Source organism: Tympanuchus pallidicinctus, unplaced genomic scaffold (assembly GCF_026119805.1).
Source record: "Tympanuchus pallidicinctus isolate F22 unplaced genomic scaffold, pur_lepc_1.0 scaffold5, whole genome shotgun sequence".
In the NCBI taxonomy this organism is placed as follows: Eukaryota; Metazoa; Chordata; class Aves; order Galliformes; family Phasianidae; genus Tympanuchus; species Tympanuchus pallidicinctus.
In genome coordinates this window covers 9,440,405-9,457,762 of record NW_026294769.1, presented here as the reverse complement: position 1 = coordinate 9,457,762, position 17,358 = coordinate 9,440,405, and positions in this window count along the sequence as shown.

The window sequence follows — 17,358 nt, the reverse complement described above, 5'->3', positions numbered from 1 at the left end:
GCAGTCAGCACTTAAATGGGATCCAGAAGAGGTGGAGCCAGGCTCACCCTTTCTAGTCGGTGAATTGCCTTCACCTGTGTTCATGTGGCTGACCCATTGCTTGCCTCAGGTGGTCGGTCAGTCAGAGGTTCAGGCCATGATTCAGCAGTTTCCATACATGAGGTGTGTGTCAGTTTTTTCTCCCTGGTAACTAACAATAGGGAGGTTCAGATTGAATACTAAGAAAAAAAATATTCTGTGAAAGAATGATGAGGTATTAGAACAGGCTGCCCAAGTAAATGTTAAAGTCACTATTCCTGGAGGTGTCCAAGAAACTGGGCCATGGTTTAGTGGGTAAAGTGATGATGGCTTGAGATTTGGACTTGATGATCTTATAGGTCTTTTCCAACTTCAGTGATTCTGTGATTCTAAGCACCTCCTATTTGTGAGCATTCTAGTTCTCATGGTGTAGGAATTACAGCTTCTATTTAATATTGTATTGGGAGGCCTTACTGGAACCATTCCTAAGTTTCAATCAGAAATGCATCACCCAGAAGCTCTTTCAGTATTACATCACAAGTATCACAGTCAGATCACTGTCAATTCATTGCAAATAAACCTTGCACCTGTATCACCAGTTCATAAATACATTATTCACAAATGAGTTCTTAGAGAGAATCAATAGTATCAGGTGTATATTTACTGAATGGACTTGGAGTACTGGTTCTGTTGGATCACCTACTACACAGAAATGTGGGACAGAAATTTGTTTCAGAACAAGCAAAACACACTTTCAACTTTCTATCCTTGTCCATTGCATGGCTCAGTAATTTTTTTGTTACCTTTCAAAATGAAATATAAATGAAATCTTAACCTATCTTTTCCAAAAATTATAATAATCTGAAAGGTAGTTGTACCACATCCAGTTGTATACTTTTTCTCAAATAAATACTGCCAGTGTTTTTCTGGTTTATGTATCTTAATACGGATGTATCTCCATGCTACTCTTCTCTCTGAGCAACAGCAAGGATTGTTACTGAATCCCCCTAGCTTCAAGTACAAGACTTTACCAGTTGATATAAATTGAAAGCTTGTACTTTCAGATCTACATCTGTAGATTTTGACAAAGTGGCAAGACAGTTTTTGGGTAGTATAGTGTTCTGTGCATGTGCTGTATGCCATTTGTTCTCTGTATCTGCCAATGACCTCTGAAACATTTAGAACTGGCTGTATGGAATTGTATCCTATGCTTTAGCAGATGATATGTTTTTATACTATATACGATTCATTGTCTTCATCATAAAAACCTATGTAATGTTCTAATTTGAAATCATGCTTGCAAAATGGTAACTTTTCACTGTAGAAAGAAGTGTTAAAGGCCACCATGATGGAGGGCTTTATGGATATAATTACTCTGGTGTAAATGTTGCAGTCCTTTAGACCTACTTTTTCATTTCATCAATTTTTTTCTTTTATTCACCATCAAAAATTGTTACATTTCTCATCAGTTTTAAAGGATTCAAAATCTGTTGGATTCCTGTTCTGTTCTGCCTGAATAATCCACTGTAATTGCCACTTTCTCTACCAAGAATCTTGAGTTTAATTAACTATTAGATGCCAGTATAATAAAGCAAAAACAGTTCTCTAAACAGAAACTGTAACAACAGCAACAACAAAAAACCCTTGATTTTTCAATCAGGAGGATAACTGATTAATGGGAAGAGAATGATGCTTTGCCTAAAGCAACTAACTCTCTTTTTATTAAAATATGTTTCTATAGTTGATATCTGATAACATACTGAGAGAATAATATACACATTCTCACACACAATGCAGTATAGTTGCTGTAATTAATAAAATGATTTGGTATTACTAAAAAGAGAATAACAATATGATCAAAATTTTATGAAAATGTACAGTCCTACTGATAATTTGAATAGAGAATATGCTTGTACTTGATATTCTAAAATTTCCTCTTTGCATTCATCCTACTGCAGCATAGACATAAATTCCACTCATAAAAAAGCTAAAGGAGAAAAAATCTGAGTTAATTAACTTGTAAGCCTTAGGGGGAAATGATTTTAGTCTGTGACATGATAACTGGAGTAGTGATTGCAAACTCAGTAAACATAGTCTTGTATATTTTTTATTGCAGGTAAATGACGAGTCTGATATTTTTCCACATATGTAATAAAATACCTGCATAAATTCACATTGTCATATGTTACTGGCAACGGAAGAAAAGCTTAATCTTGTAGGAAATAGGCATGCATTACTCAAAACACTTCTGCAAGCTTTAATCTAATTGGAATACTATTTTTTTAAAAGTCCCTTGGGGCACACAATTTCAAGCTACCCACCGTGTGTTAAAATGAGTAGTGCTAGGTTTTGAATCATGTTCTCTGTTTTCTGCTTGCAGCCTATAGATGAAAATGCCTTAGAGATGAGTTTATATTTGAGAACACAATTGTGTGCTAAATGCAAGAAATTAAATATGAAGGACACATCCCACAGATAGCTCTGCCCATAGGACCATCTTCGCTCATACGTAGACCTTTGCAACAAACAGTTCTAGCACTATACCTATGTAAAACTGCAGACATCAGACTTTCTTTCTGTTGCAAAGCAACCCTGTAAGCCAACCCTAAAGAGAGCCTAACTTTCAGAGTGAAACTCGAGTAAGAAACTTGGATCATTAAAGAAAGTTGCAGGATAAAACACAGAGAATCACAGAAGTGTAATGTTGAATGTACCTTAGATATTTCCCCTGTTCACACTGTTGCTCTAAGACAGAATCACCTCTACTGATATAATTCCCAGCAGTAATTCAAATCTTTTCTTTAAGGTTTTCACTGGCCACAGCCTTCCTAGGCAATCTCTATCAATTACATTGGCAAGGGATTTTTGCTACCTCATAGCTCATAATATCCACTTGAAGATTCTTTACTGCACTTAAACTCATTACTGTTTGATCTACTGTGACCTTGGGATTATTTCCAATTAGGGCATGTTCCTTCTCTGAAACACAGTTCTAAAAAGTCATTCTTTATTTTGGCTGAAGCCATATCAGAGGTAAGGAAAGCAAAGTAAAATTTATTACATTCTCTCCTTCATACTTCCTGATAAGCTGTTTCCATTTTAAACAACAGCATGAAACTGCTTCTGTTTATGACACGTTACATCCACTTCAAACTCGTTTTTGAGAAGATATCTATTTAATTGTTCAGACACTGTACTTTGCACTTACCCATATCATTCTTTCAGATCATATCTTTATGTGATTTGCAAATTTAGTAAGATTATTTTCCATTCCAACATTTGTGTCTTCAGTAAAACTATTGAATAGGAGATAAGCAATGGGAGAATCTTATGTAAATCTACTTGACATATCATTATATTGAGTTAGTCAACTTGTTTTCCATTCTCCTTATAAGAATGTAATCATGACCATGTTTCTTGTATAGTTTATGGAATGTTCATGCAAGAATACTGAAAGTATTATTAAAGTTAAGATAAATGATCTCAGTAACTTTTCTCCACCCAGCCTGCCATCCTGTCTAGAGGGAAATTAGATTAGTTTGACGAAATATGTTCTTAGAAAACAAAAGTCACATTGGCTGCCATCTGCATGTCACTTCCTCCTTATTTTTCAGGTATGTACAAGCAGTTCATCTGAACATCTTTTCCAGACTATTTTGGGCACCTATCTTATTAATTGTAGCAACCATTTTATCACAACTGTCTTTTTTAGTGAAGATTGCTAAGAAAAATGTCATCAAACACATTCATGTTCAAATTCCCCTACAGTTTTCCTCTCTGTTAAGTAGACCAGTCTTTGATCATCCTTTTTTACTCTTAATAGAAGAAATTTAAGAACTGTTTTAAAGCATGAAATTATTATTGTAAGTAAATAATCGAAATTTTTTTTTTCCAGTATCACTACTGGACATTTGCACCTAATTCTGTGCCCTGTTGATCTGTTTGTATAGGATTTTGTTTGTTTGTTTGTTTGTTTTTGTTTGTTTGTTTTGTTTTGTTTTTTGTTTTGGATGTAGTGACATATTCCTGCAGGTTTTGTTTGCTTGTTTATTTTTCAATTTTCTCTGTGATTCTTAGCAGGTATGAATGTCTTTTCTTCCTCTTCTGAAAATATTTGACCACTATATGCTGTTAGAACACTGTTCTATTCTTGACCTCGATAGTGAAATAACATCAGCATCTAGCTGAGTCCAGCAGCTTTTTCCTAGCTGAATGGCCAGTTTTTCACTGGCATGCTATGGGCTCTTCACCTGTTCAGATTCTGTGCATTTTGCTCACTGCTATGAGCAAACGATACAAACGATCTTCATTTTGGCAAACAAGATAGCAAGAGTGAATGAATAGTACAGCTGTGTTTTTTCCTTTTCTCTGTAGGATTTTTATAAGAAAGGAGCTGCACAAATACAAAATCACCAACAGTAAAAGAACAAGCCATCCCTTCCCCCACCCAATCCACAAGGGAAGGGAGGGGAAGGGAAGGAACGTGTTACAACCTCCACTGCTAATACAAGCTGGGGTGGGGCAGAATTGAGTGCAGCCCTGCCAAATAAGACCTGGGGGTTCTGGTGGATGGGGAGCTGGACATGCACCAGCAATGTGCCCTCATACCCAGAAGGCCAACTATATCCTGGGTTGCATCAAAAGAACCATGGCTAGCAGGTTGAAGGAGGTGATCCTGCCCCTTTATTCTACACTCTTGATGCTTCACCTGGAGTACTGCATCCAAATGTGGAGTCCTCAGTGCAGGAAATACACAGAACTATTGGAAAGCATCCTGAGAAGGGCCACAAAAATGATCCATGGAATGAAACACCTGTCCTATGAAGACAGGCTGAGAGAGCTGAGGCTTTTCAGCCTGGAAAAGAGAAGCTCTGGAGAGATCTGGTAGTGGCCTTTTGGTATCTGAAGGGGAGCTACAGGAAAGTAGGGGACAGACTTTTTAGCAGGGTCTGTGGTGACAGAGCAAGGAGAAATGGTTTCACACTCAAAGAGGGCAGATTTATGTTAGATATAAGGAAAAAATCTTTTACAGTGTGGGTAGTGTGGCACTGGAACAGGCTGCCGAGAGATGTGGTCTTCTGTCCTTGAAGACTTTCAAGGTAAAGCTGGATAAGGCCCTGGGCAACCCGATCTGGCTGTTCATTGCAGGGACGTTGGACTATTTGGCCTTCAGAGGTCCCTTCCAACTCTATGATTCTGTGATTCTACATTTATTCCAATAGCTGAATGACCAGCTGCTCTCCAACTCAGTTCAGTTGTTGATATATGAGATGCTGCGATGCTGACAGAGCAGAAAAAGGCAACATGTCTTTGAGGAAAACTATAGATTTTAGAGACTTAATAGTCTGAGGAACTGAGGTGTGGATTTCTTAAGGTACTTTGTACCTTTTTTGACATTGATGGGAATTAACATTTTTGAGGATCTGATGTTTATGACTCAAACTCCAAACAATGTGGGGCTTAATGGTAGGAAGAGTTAGATTGTTGACATTTCTAACTCCAGAGGACTGCATCACACTAAGACATTAGGAAAAATTGGGAATGATTAAGGAGTAGAGCCAAATTCACCAATTGAAATCTAACTCAGTAATGTGGTAATTCAAATCTTCATACTTGTACACTTTCATGAATATTTTCATGAACCTTTAAATCCTGAGTTTTTGGATCTTGACTTTCTGCATGTTGACATACTTAGATTAAAGAAACTGGACTTAGCTCGGAACCCTATCCAGCTTGGGCTACCAGTAGACTAATTGTGGAATATCTATTCCAGTAGAGTCTCAATCTGTCTTGTAAATAATGTAGAATACCAGCTGTATATTGTGCAGTATTCTTCATCAGCTGTGAGATTGATTTTACCTTTCAGTGTTTTTCTTCCATGAGCTCTTCCTTTCAGAAATACTCAAATATCAGTGCATATGCAGAATGAATCACTATAGAAGTCTTTTGAAAATGCAAGAAAACATGAATTCCCAAGATGAATGCACTCATACCAATTACATTTAACAATATTTGAAAAGCCTAATAAAATCTCTTTCACATTCTAAGTTGCTCTAGGTAAATTACTAGAGCTGGAGTGAACGAATTGCTTTATAAATAAAAATCCAGCTTTATCCTTCAATCTAATGATTTTCTGAGGTTTGAAACCATTATAATTTGTCTTTAAGAATTCTTCTTTTGTTCTGTGTTGAATGTGTAGCTTTTGGCTGAAGCTTTAAAGAAGTTATATGAAATTGCTTATTGAGAACCTGTATGATTACAACATCTTGAGCCCAGTAATTGTGACATGCACAAACTTATCCAAAGTTTGTGTGAACATTTTGGGTAAGCATATCAATATTCATATAAAAGAGAAAGTTCACTTTTCATATTTGTTGCAGCAGTAGTCAGTACACTGGTTGGTATGTGAACAAGGCAGTCTAATAGATTTTTGTTGCTGTCAGAAATACTGTCCTTCTCTCTCTCTCTTTCATTTGATTACACATACAAGCAGCATATTGCATCCATTTTCAAATGAAGTATATATGACATAATTTAAAGACTGAAGGGCTGTAGCTACAAAATAAGACATTATCAAGTTGCAGCTTCACCTCAAGGAACAGTCTTCGTATATGCTATTTGTCTTTTCCATCAGTCTTCAGGGTAGAGGAATTAGGAGTACTACTTACCTGCCAGAATGACAAGATCACAGCAAACTCAATTAGACTAAAAGTTCATTAACGCACACTTTAAAACACAGTCACATTACTTTGTGTATTCACAAAGAAAAGACAACATACACTATTGTGATTCCCATTTATTATATTCCTGAGTTTGCCATATTCATGGTAGTTATGAATAAAAACTGAGTGTATGTGATCTTGGTACTTATGCATGACTTTGCACTTAGAAGCGGAACAGTATCATCTTCAAAATGCAGCCTGTATTTTTAGAAGTATTACGACTGAGCTAATTTGAATCATGTCTTTCCTACAGAAGAATTCTGTAAGCTCTTCAGGAGGAAAATTAAATATCTGGCCACTGTTTCATTTGCATTTCCTTACTCCAACAGTTTCCATAATTGGATTATTTCTGAACGAAAAACCACTAAGATATTTTATTTAAACAATAGGAATTGTGTTTATCAAGGAAATGTTTATTTTAGAAAGTCCACAGTAACAAAGAATAAAAAAAAGTCTTACAGTTTACTATTTCTAAGAGTATTGTCTCCAGCTAAGAGGTACCTAATCTGTTTAGTTGGATTTCTTCTAAAGGTATATAGATTGTAATAAGGTTAGTTGGAGGAAGGTGTCCTAAAGCATTCAGCTCATCTTCTCAACAAGTGCTCTTACTGTTCTCTTCCAAGAATATGTTTGAGTATAATTAGTTAGGAAATCCATGTAAGAAGATTTGAATGCATGGGCCTTCTGAGCCCATTGCCCAATTAATCCAACTACTTTCTTCTGTCCCATTCGGTCTGCTAATCACAGAACAAACAAACAAAAACTACAGCTCTGGACATTAGATCAGCTCTAGCGTAGATAATCCTAACAACTGGTTTCTCTTCCCAACATTTTCACTGATATGACATTAAGTCTTTTGCCTTGTCTCATTTTCTTGTGCAGACACTTACAGCGATGAAAGTAGAGCTGGCTGGTTAGAGATTTTTGTTGTTTGTATTTTGTTTAGGTTTGTTTATTTTGATTAGGTTTTGCAGGAGCAGGGAAGTGATTGGCCCTCTGTGCTCAGATCTGCTGAGGCTGCACCTTGAGTACCAAGTTCAGTTTTGGCCTCTCGCTACAGGAAAGACATTGAGGCCCTGGGATGTGTCCAGATTAGGGCAACTAAGCTGTTGATGGGTCTGGAGTGCAAGTCGTATGAAAAGCATCTGAGGGAATTGGGATTGTTTAGTCTGGAGAAGATGAGTCAGGGGAGGCCTTATAGCTCTTTATAACTACCTGAAAGAAGGTTTTGATAAGGTAGGGGTTGGCCTCTTCTGTGTAATTAGCAATGGGACTAGAGGGAATGGCCTTAAGTTGCACCAGGGGAGATTCAGGTTGGATGTTAGGAAAAATTTCTTCTCCAAAAGAGTGGTCAGGTGCTGGAACATACCACCACCAGAGAGGTGGTGCAGTCACTGTTTCTTCAAGTATTCAATAAATGTTTAGATATTCTACTGAAGGAGACATGGTTTAGTGGGGAAATGTTGGTGGTAGGTACACATTTGGACTGGATTATCTTGGAGGTCTTTTCCAGACTTGGTGATTCTATGATTCTATGGGTGTTTTAAAGGGATTCTATGGGATTCTAAAGGGTGTTTTTGCACTAGAATAGGGCAGTGGTAATGACGCCAAGCTGCTGAAGTTCAGGAAGCATCTGGATTATGCTCTCAGTCACAGTCTGATTTTTGGGTGGTCCTTGTGTGAAGGCAGGAGTTGGATTCGATGATCCTTGTGAGTCCCTTCCAACTTGAGACATTCTATTTTCTATTAGTCTGATCTTAAAATTCCTCAGTAATGGAATTCCATAATGGAATTCTATAAACTGTTCAGCTAATGTACTCTAAATAATAGTATTATCATCTTTTTTTTCCTTTTCATTCCTAGCTTAAGTCTTCTCTCCTTCAATTTATACCTACTGTTTGTTCCTCCAACCCAAATGGACACTGAGAACAGTCTACTTCCTTTGCTTTTAAACAACTGAAAACTGTTATCAAATTAGCTCTTCTATTAAAGAATAGAAGATCTATTATTCTATTATCAAATTAGCTCTTCTACTAAAACAAAAAGCTATAGCATGATAAATAAGTTCTAGCTCTTAGGTTTTCAGGTTCTGGAGACTATTATCATTTAAATAGTAGATAAATAAGAAGCTTGATTTATTCACTTTGTTCATTATTTCTGCACATTAAAATGAATCCTAGTGCAATTAGACAGTGAGATTACTCTCTATCCAGTGGATATTCTGAAGAGTTTTGACTGAAGAGTTTCTGAAAGTAGCATCTTTACGTTATTCTAAAAGTACTTAGATTTATATTTGGAAAGAATCTGAAAAAGGAGTGCCTCACTAGCTGTAGTGCTGGTTACTCCATTCTTTCAATGACCAGTTATTTCTCTGCTGACTATGTAAGGATTTGCTAACAGAAAAGTTGTGGGAGTAATGAATGTATTGGTAGAGGTTTTCCTGTGTGGGTAAAAGTGAAGTATGTGCAGGATAGGTTTACTATATGGGATATGCTGTCCAGCTGCAAGAAGTCCCACTTCATTCTGGACAAGAGAGAAGTTGAAATTTATTTCTTCATATCTATACTTGAACATTTACAGTTGTATATATAAAACTACTCAAGTTGTTTGAGTGTTCATTTCCTTGAGGAAAATAATGAAAATTAACTGACATCATCAGCCTCATAAATACCTTTTAAATTCCACTATTAAATTCACTTCTGTGTTTTCAAATGGTGGAAACCTATATTGCATTTTAAAAGTATTTATTGATCTTTGTTCCCAAATCTGAGTCCAATTTTAAGTTCATTCATTGAAAATTGTCTCTCATTTGAAGCTCTTTCTAAAGCAGCTTCCTATGGAAAAGCTATTTTCTTTTGTTTCAGGGTAAAATAACATGGAAATTATTATTTTAAAGAAAGAAGGGCAATAATACAATTATTTTACCAGCACTGATGAGTTTGGAATACTTCATTACTATGCAGTATCATTCCTGCATACTTTTGTAAATGATACTGCTTGAAATATTCTTGATGTTAATCAACACTTATCTTGTTCATAGCTCTCTAGGGAATGAAATCTTAGCAGGAAGTCTTCATGATTGAAAATAGTTTTAAATTTTCACTATACCTTTTTTTATTCCCATTTTATATTCATCTTTCTTCCTGTCCTCTGCAAACACACACACATAGCACATGCACACACACATGCACACACATTTGTGATGGAAAGACAGAATCACCAGCGGATTGGATTAGAGAAGTCCAAATGTAATTAACAAAAAAAAAAAAAAAAAAAAGGTTCAGATATGGAGCTATGGCTGCCAAATAAATACCTGTGTTTTACCCAGGAGGAATACAAATACAAGGTATGACAGACTCAGTGAAATAATTAAGGAGACACATATGGCACTTAAAGACCGGAGCAGTCTGATATTCAGCTAGTGTTAAAGAAAGAAGGAATTGAAATATAACAGATTGGATCAGCTTATTTAAATACTGCTTATGGTAATTAGCAGTTTGATATTATTTTCTTAGAGATGCAGTGGTTGCTAACCACAGCACAATGAAGATTTGTGTAAACCTCCAGGGCAGTAACATAGTCTCATAATGGAAAAAGGCTATGTAGATAACTTTAATTCCTTCCCATGGAAAGAAGTCATTAATGATGAATTCCTAAATCTTTTAAAAACCAAAGCGTCAAAGAGAAAAATTTCTGGATTTATTTATCTCTTATTTAATGTGACTTATCCTTAGCCTTTGAAATGCTGTTTTATTCAATAAAAACAAACATGATTTTTTTAAAGATGTTCACTTTTCATTGCTTATCTTTTGTTATCTTTGTATGCTTCAGGGCTGTAGTTTTACTGGTAGAATTTCTTGTAGAATTACTTCATAGCATTACTTATCAAGCAGGATATACAGCTAAAATGACTGAAGGTGGGGAGAGGAGAGAGACTCAAAACTTGCTTAGTATGAGATGTTATTATCTTAGTATAGTCTCCTACTGTATTTTTGGTGGTGGTGATTTTTTGTTGTTGTTTTTCTTTTGTTGTTATTGTTGTTGCTTATTCCATGTCAGCAGTGCCTCACAAACCTTAAGACAGTTCCCTGCTTTTACAAAATGGTAGTATATCTTGGTCAGAAGATCAGCATACACAAGCTAAGTTTAGAAAACAAATCATTTCTCAATACCTCTCAAGTTTATATCCCTTTTAAAATGTATCTTTCCCTAGCCAACATTGCCACATTATATTGCAGAAAAGTCAATGCTAGAATAAAACATTTCAGTTGGATGGAAAAGCTGAAAAATATATTTACAGGAATTTTTTTGAGATGTTTGGAATTCCAATATTTATGTAGTATGGAAATTTGATTTTCTGGCTAATTGCAAAATCTCTAATTTACCATTCACACAGGGCATGGAGGTAACAGTTTATCTCACAGCTAGTGGTCCAAAGACCAATGTATTCTGAATCTAAATACACTGAAATGAATGCAATATCCCTTTCTTAATCTGTTTTTACAGATCTATTTACCCCATAGTGATCTGGAAAAAAAAAAAACAATCACACTATTCAGTCTTCTGTACTTACAAAGAACTTCTGCAAAAGGCATTCCTTCCTTTTCATGCCAGTTATCCACAATGAAAAGTGACCATAATCAGATCCATTTTATTCCAAAAAGTACTTAGCTACTGTGACCCTGATTCTAGACTCCAGGATGTGTGTATATTTTAGTCAATTTCCCCAGCTGTTCAGCAATATGTTTTTATTTTCAAAGTGAATACTGGGATCAAAAAAGTATTCCCTGTTGAAATAAATTCAATTCATTCCCATCCCTTTGCCAAAATGTAACAGAAATCTCTTACATGGCTATTGAGTTCTCAGCTGCCATATACAGTAGTATATCTTTTTAAGTGTGAACTTAACACCCCAAAAAGGCCCACTGCTGTCTCTATTTAAATGAAGATGTTGAGGTGAAGTACCAATTGAACAATAAAGTTCTACAAATCTTCTACTGACAAAAGTGTACCCTTGGTTTTGCCATTCTTTCTCTACTGTGTTGTATTTTGTACACTATGTGGTACCACCGAAAGCTATAGGAAGATACTCTGAGGCAAATATTTCTCACTGTGTTTTAGTGTAGCATAACCAGGACTTCAGTAAATAGTAGTGAATAATGGAAAACATTTTTAAAGAAGAAATTTTCTCTCTCCTCACTTTTTCCTCCATGTAGGTATCACTGGTATGTATTTCTTGTTCTGTGTAAAGCACAATAAATGCATGTCTGGCACCTGTAAAATAGCTAGCTAGACTAACGAGGGCCATTCACACGTGATATTCATGTGTTCATAACTGCATATATACTTATATGCAAGTATACACAGAGCCAAATTCAATCCCTTAAATTCCTATGTGAACAACACCATGATGGAATCATCATAAAATAATTAAGGTTGGAAAAGACCATCTGTATATTAGCAACAACTGTCCAATACTCATGTCAGTTACAGTCCTACTAGTATTTTCTCCAAGTAAAAAAAATCCTCCAAAGTATTTTTTATTTAGTTCCTCTTTGACTGTGTTCTCTGACTTAAACTTAACTACAAAATTCATTCTAAATATGTTATATTTATATTGTATATGTTGTATGATGAGATGAGGAATCTATTCTTTCCTACATTTCATTTGGTCCGTCAACCTTTTCTTTTTAAAATTGTTTTAACCTACCTTGTTGCTGTTGTTTTAACACACAGAATTGTATTAATATATTTTTCTTTCACTGACATAAAGGTTCCATTGAGTATTTGTTATTTTTTAACCCTGTGACTTATCTGCATGCTCTGGTCACCTTTTGTAAATATTCTATTTGATGAAACCCATGAGCATAATTATATTATAATGAAAAATAAAACACAAAATGCCTGATGAGAGTTAGAGCAGGATGCTAATAGGTTGGCTGAAGTTTTAATCACATTCCATACTATTTTCTGTTCTGCCTATGGTACCTATCACAAGGGTCACAAAGTATTTCAGAGACAACATTTTTTATTTGGTTGTTGGTTTTTTTTTTTGCATTTTTAGTTTATTCTTTTACTGTAATGAAAAGCAGAAATTCCACTTCACTTAGATTTATAAAGAAGGGTTCTTTATAAAATTGCACTGTTAATTTTTTTAAAAAATAGAATTTCTAATAGAATTTTAATAGAATAGAATTTAATAGAACATATAAGACAACTAGACAGAGATCATTTGCACATTCATTGTGCAATATTTCAGGACCTGTCTAATGAATATATCACATGTATGTTTAAATGTATATATACACCTGTGTCTGCACTCCCATATATCTGACTATTAGTCACTTGAGCTGGAGAATGAAAACAGCTGAAGATTGTTCTTCACTTGTAGAAAGATGTCCTTTATTTATTGCAAAATAGATATTATGCAAAGCTAACACTAGTGAAAATTTCCTACAGAGTCTTAAGAAGGCTATCAATGTGTCAAATTGATTGTTTATATCCGTGGAACTACATAATGTGAAAGATGCAAAATTTATTTTCTGTGCTTCTAAAATATCATGGGCAGCTGACAGATTTGTTCAAAAGCAAGAAGAAGAGGGTTTGTACATGTTTGATAGGCATGCTTTGCAGCACATTCTGGAAACATTCTACCTTGCAGTATGATCAAAGCCCTCCTTCTTCCCCCCCACATTGCTTTCAGGCAAACGAATCAGGCCTTGTTCTCTATGACAAAATCTCTTTTTTTAACAAGTGTCTGAAACGTAGGGAAGGTTGGCAGGTAGTATATCATGATTCTGAAACACAGACAATGAAACTTTATAAATTCTGTGCTTAGGAGAATATATCTTCAGGAAGAATTAAAGGGGAGGAAGGTATACAAAAACACATAAAATGAGTGATAAATTAAGAAAAAAGATTTAATTTGCATTGCCTTCCAGATGCAAGACAATCTATCTGCTGTCAGTATAAACATAAAATACGTAACACCCACATATGTGGATTCTGCTCCATCAAAAGAATAGTTCTAGTCTTTCTACCACCATCCTTCTCACTCTACCCATCACTATTGCCTCTCGAGAACTTAAGTCTACTTTGTATGATGATAACTTTCTGGTCCAGGTATTGGACAGACTGACCAGAGATGTGCAGAGGAGATCATTAAATGTGTTAAGGTTGGAGGCAGCCTGGGCTGAAGTGACCACACCCTGGTTGAGTTTGTGATCTCGAGGGATGTGGGCCTGGCAAAGAGTGGCATCAGAACCCTGAACTTTGGAAGAGTGAACTTTAAGCTGTTCAATGGGCTGTTGTCCAAGATCCTCTGGGATGCTGTCTTTAAAAATAAATATTTGAGTAGAGCTGGCTACTCTTCAAGGATGCCTTCCTGAGAGCACAAGAGCTCTCTGTCCTTTTGAATAAGAAAGCAGGCAAGAGTAAGTAGGAAATTGGCATGGCTTGGCAAGGACCTACTGGACATGCTGAGGGCAAAGAAGGGTGCGTACAGACTCGGGAAACAATGGTGTGTCGCCTGGGGAGAATACAGGGATGCCGTCCAGACTTGCAGACGTGGGATCAGGAAAGCCAAGGTGCAGGCAGAACTGAATTTGGCGAGGTACGTGAAAAACAATAGGAAGACTTTCTACAGGTACATTGGCCAGAAGAGACAATGTGAGTGTACCTCCTTTGGTAAATATAAAAGGAGAACTTCAGCCTGGAGAAAAGAAGGCTGCAGGGTCACCTCATTGCAGCCTTTCAGTACCTAAAGGGAGACTACAAATCAACACTTTGAAAGGGTAGATAACAGAAAGACAAGGGAAATGGTTCTAAGTTGAGGGAGGGAAGATTTAGTTTGGATGTCAGGTGAGTTGCTTTATTATGAGAGTGACGAGGTGCTGGAACAGGCTGCCCAGAGAGGTTGTGGATGCCCCATCCCCAGAGGTGTTCGAGGTCAGCTTGTATGGGGCTCTGGGCAGACTGGCCTAGTATTAAATGTGGAGGTTGGTGGCCCTGCATGTGGCGGGGGGGTTGGAGATTCATGATCCTTGAGGTCCCTTCCAACCTTGGCCATTCTGTGATTCTATCTCCTGCCACTGTCTCCTCAAAATTACTGGCTTCAGATTGCCATATGTACAAACTATAGTTGGCAAGACAATCCATCTGAAGGCAGTGAGTAAGGTTAGATTTTCACAGGTACTTGTTGATTCACAGAGCTGCTGAAAGCAATGAATGAAACTGTTGAAAGCAGCTCATATTTCACAGGTGGGAGTCTTTTCCTTTATATTTTCTGTAGTAAAGAGTGCACTGGATTCTCCACAGAAACATAAGGATGAAGATGTTCTCCATTTGCTTTTCATTTAACATATCTTCCCTCTAAATCAGAGATTTCAAGGCAAAATCTATCATTCAAGTACACTATGAATTAACCATGTACTTTGGAATTCAGTGAGTTAGTAAAACCACCAGTGTATGTACTTCTCTATACTGTTTCTTTCTTCATCTGAGAAAAATATGAAACAAATGTTTGTTTGTTTGTTTTTCATAAAATTAATCACTCAGATGTAATTCACCCAAAGCTGCCAATAGCGCCTAGATTCTTCATTTGACTAAATTGCTTCATGAAAACTGTAATGGGAGAAACTGGGTTGTTTAGAGAAAAGAGAAGTTAGTTATGTGTGACCTGGGGAGACTCTTGGAAATCTTTATTAATGCAGCACAGGATGTTTATAACGAAGATAGTATGAAGAGGTAGAAATTTCTGATGAAAACGAGTAAGCATTTCATTGTGGAAATTTCATTGTGGAAATTAATATGAATATTCAGTAAGCAGTGTTATAGAAAAAGCATTCTACAGTTCAGGAAAAAAGCAATCAAAATCAAACTAATAAATTAAAAAATTAGGAAATATAGTAAAATAAAAAAATGGGAAGACAGAAGGGGAAGAATGGACACATTATCATACCAGCCATTCAGTGTTCTCTTTGACATCATTTTTCACCTAAACATTGTGACAGAAAAAGCTGAAAAAAAAGGGAAATTGAACAGTGATAAATGTCCTTGTTGGTAACCTTGACAAATATCCCTACCTTCTAGAATTTCAACCTGCCTTATGAGATGCCATCACTTCTCAAACAGTTTCTTGCTTATCCTTTATTTTCTCAGGGATTGAATTCACTTTTCCATTTCTTGCATTTTTTTTTTTCCTGCAAATTTCTTCATTTCAAGCTCTTGCTCAAACTTCCTTTGAGGTTCAGACAGTCAAGCACAGCTATTTTTGATAATTTCAATATATATTTACTATCAGATTTTTGTTTTAACTTGCAGTCATAGTAAGCAAGTAATGATAGGATGGGTAAAACTGTTTATTTGCTCAGCCAAAATTCAGCTTCTTCATTGCTGTGATAAGCTACTCATTTTCCATGCTGATAGATCATTCACTTATAAACAGAATTATTTTTTAGAAGAAACAAAGAACTGGGTTTACTGCCACCTCTTTATAATATAACCTCTTTTGAAAAGTCTACCAAATGTACTGTCAAGGTTAATTTGTATGAGCATGATTTGGAAATGTACTGCAGGACATTAAATTTCCTGTATGAATTCTTCTCCATGGACAGTCAACTTTCACAAACACAAGGGAGAAGAAAGGGTGAGAGAGATTGTGAATGAAAAGTAGAGTAAAAAAAAAAAAAAGAGAGAATATGAGATAGATGAGTTAAAACAATGGAAATAAAAAAAAGATTGATTTTAGCCACAATTTTAGCCTCAGAATCTTGAGTGAGCAGATGTGAAGGGATTTATTTTGTAGTGTCTGCAAGATATGCTTCTTCTCAGTATACATTTTTTGTTTGTTTGTTTGTTTTAGAAGGGTGTCTCTGTTCTATTTCTTCTTAATCCATGGTGCATTCAGTAATTCTCTGTTACTGGAGATGGTTTGAACTTAGCGCGAAAACAGTGAGTGAGAACAAAGGAAGCTTTGTTATGTTTATTTTCATACAATTTCAGATTCTATTTACGGTTATACTATCTCAGACCTAACTGCAGTACACTGATATACCCATACAGTATATTCACTGTGAGTTACTAAAATTAAGAGTAATTACATGTGCAACTGAAAGTTTCTGATTTTCTCTCGTTTTTCTAAACTTGCTTTTGAATGCATACACCTTAATGGAAAAATCCAAAAGGTTGACATTAGCAAGCCATCTTCAGTTATTACAAAGCTTTCACTTGATGACTTGCTTATTCTAACTGTTCTGAATTAAATTCTGCTAGTAAAGGCAGTTGGTACATGGAAACAGAACATTAACTCACTGGGGCCAGATTCTGACAGTGCTACTCCCACTGAGTAAATATCCTTTATCCAGTGAATTTCATTGTGGAAATTAATATGAATATTCACTAAGCCAGCCATTTACTTAAGTGGAGAAATTCCACTGGTTAAAAATCAGTTTTACATTGTTATTATTCATTGTTTTGCATTACTATATATTACTTTACATTGCTGTTATTATAAGCACTATTTGTTTGCTATATATTGGAATATTTATAGTTGGAGTGGGGGGTATTTTTCTTGAAAAATATTTCCGTTTTCCATTCAGCTCTAATTATTCACTGTATA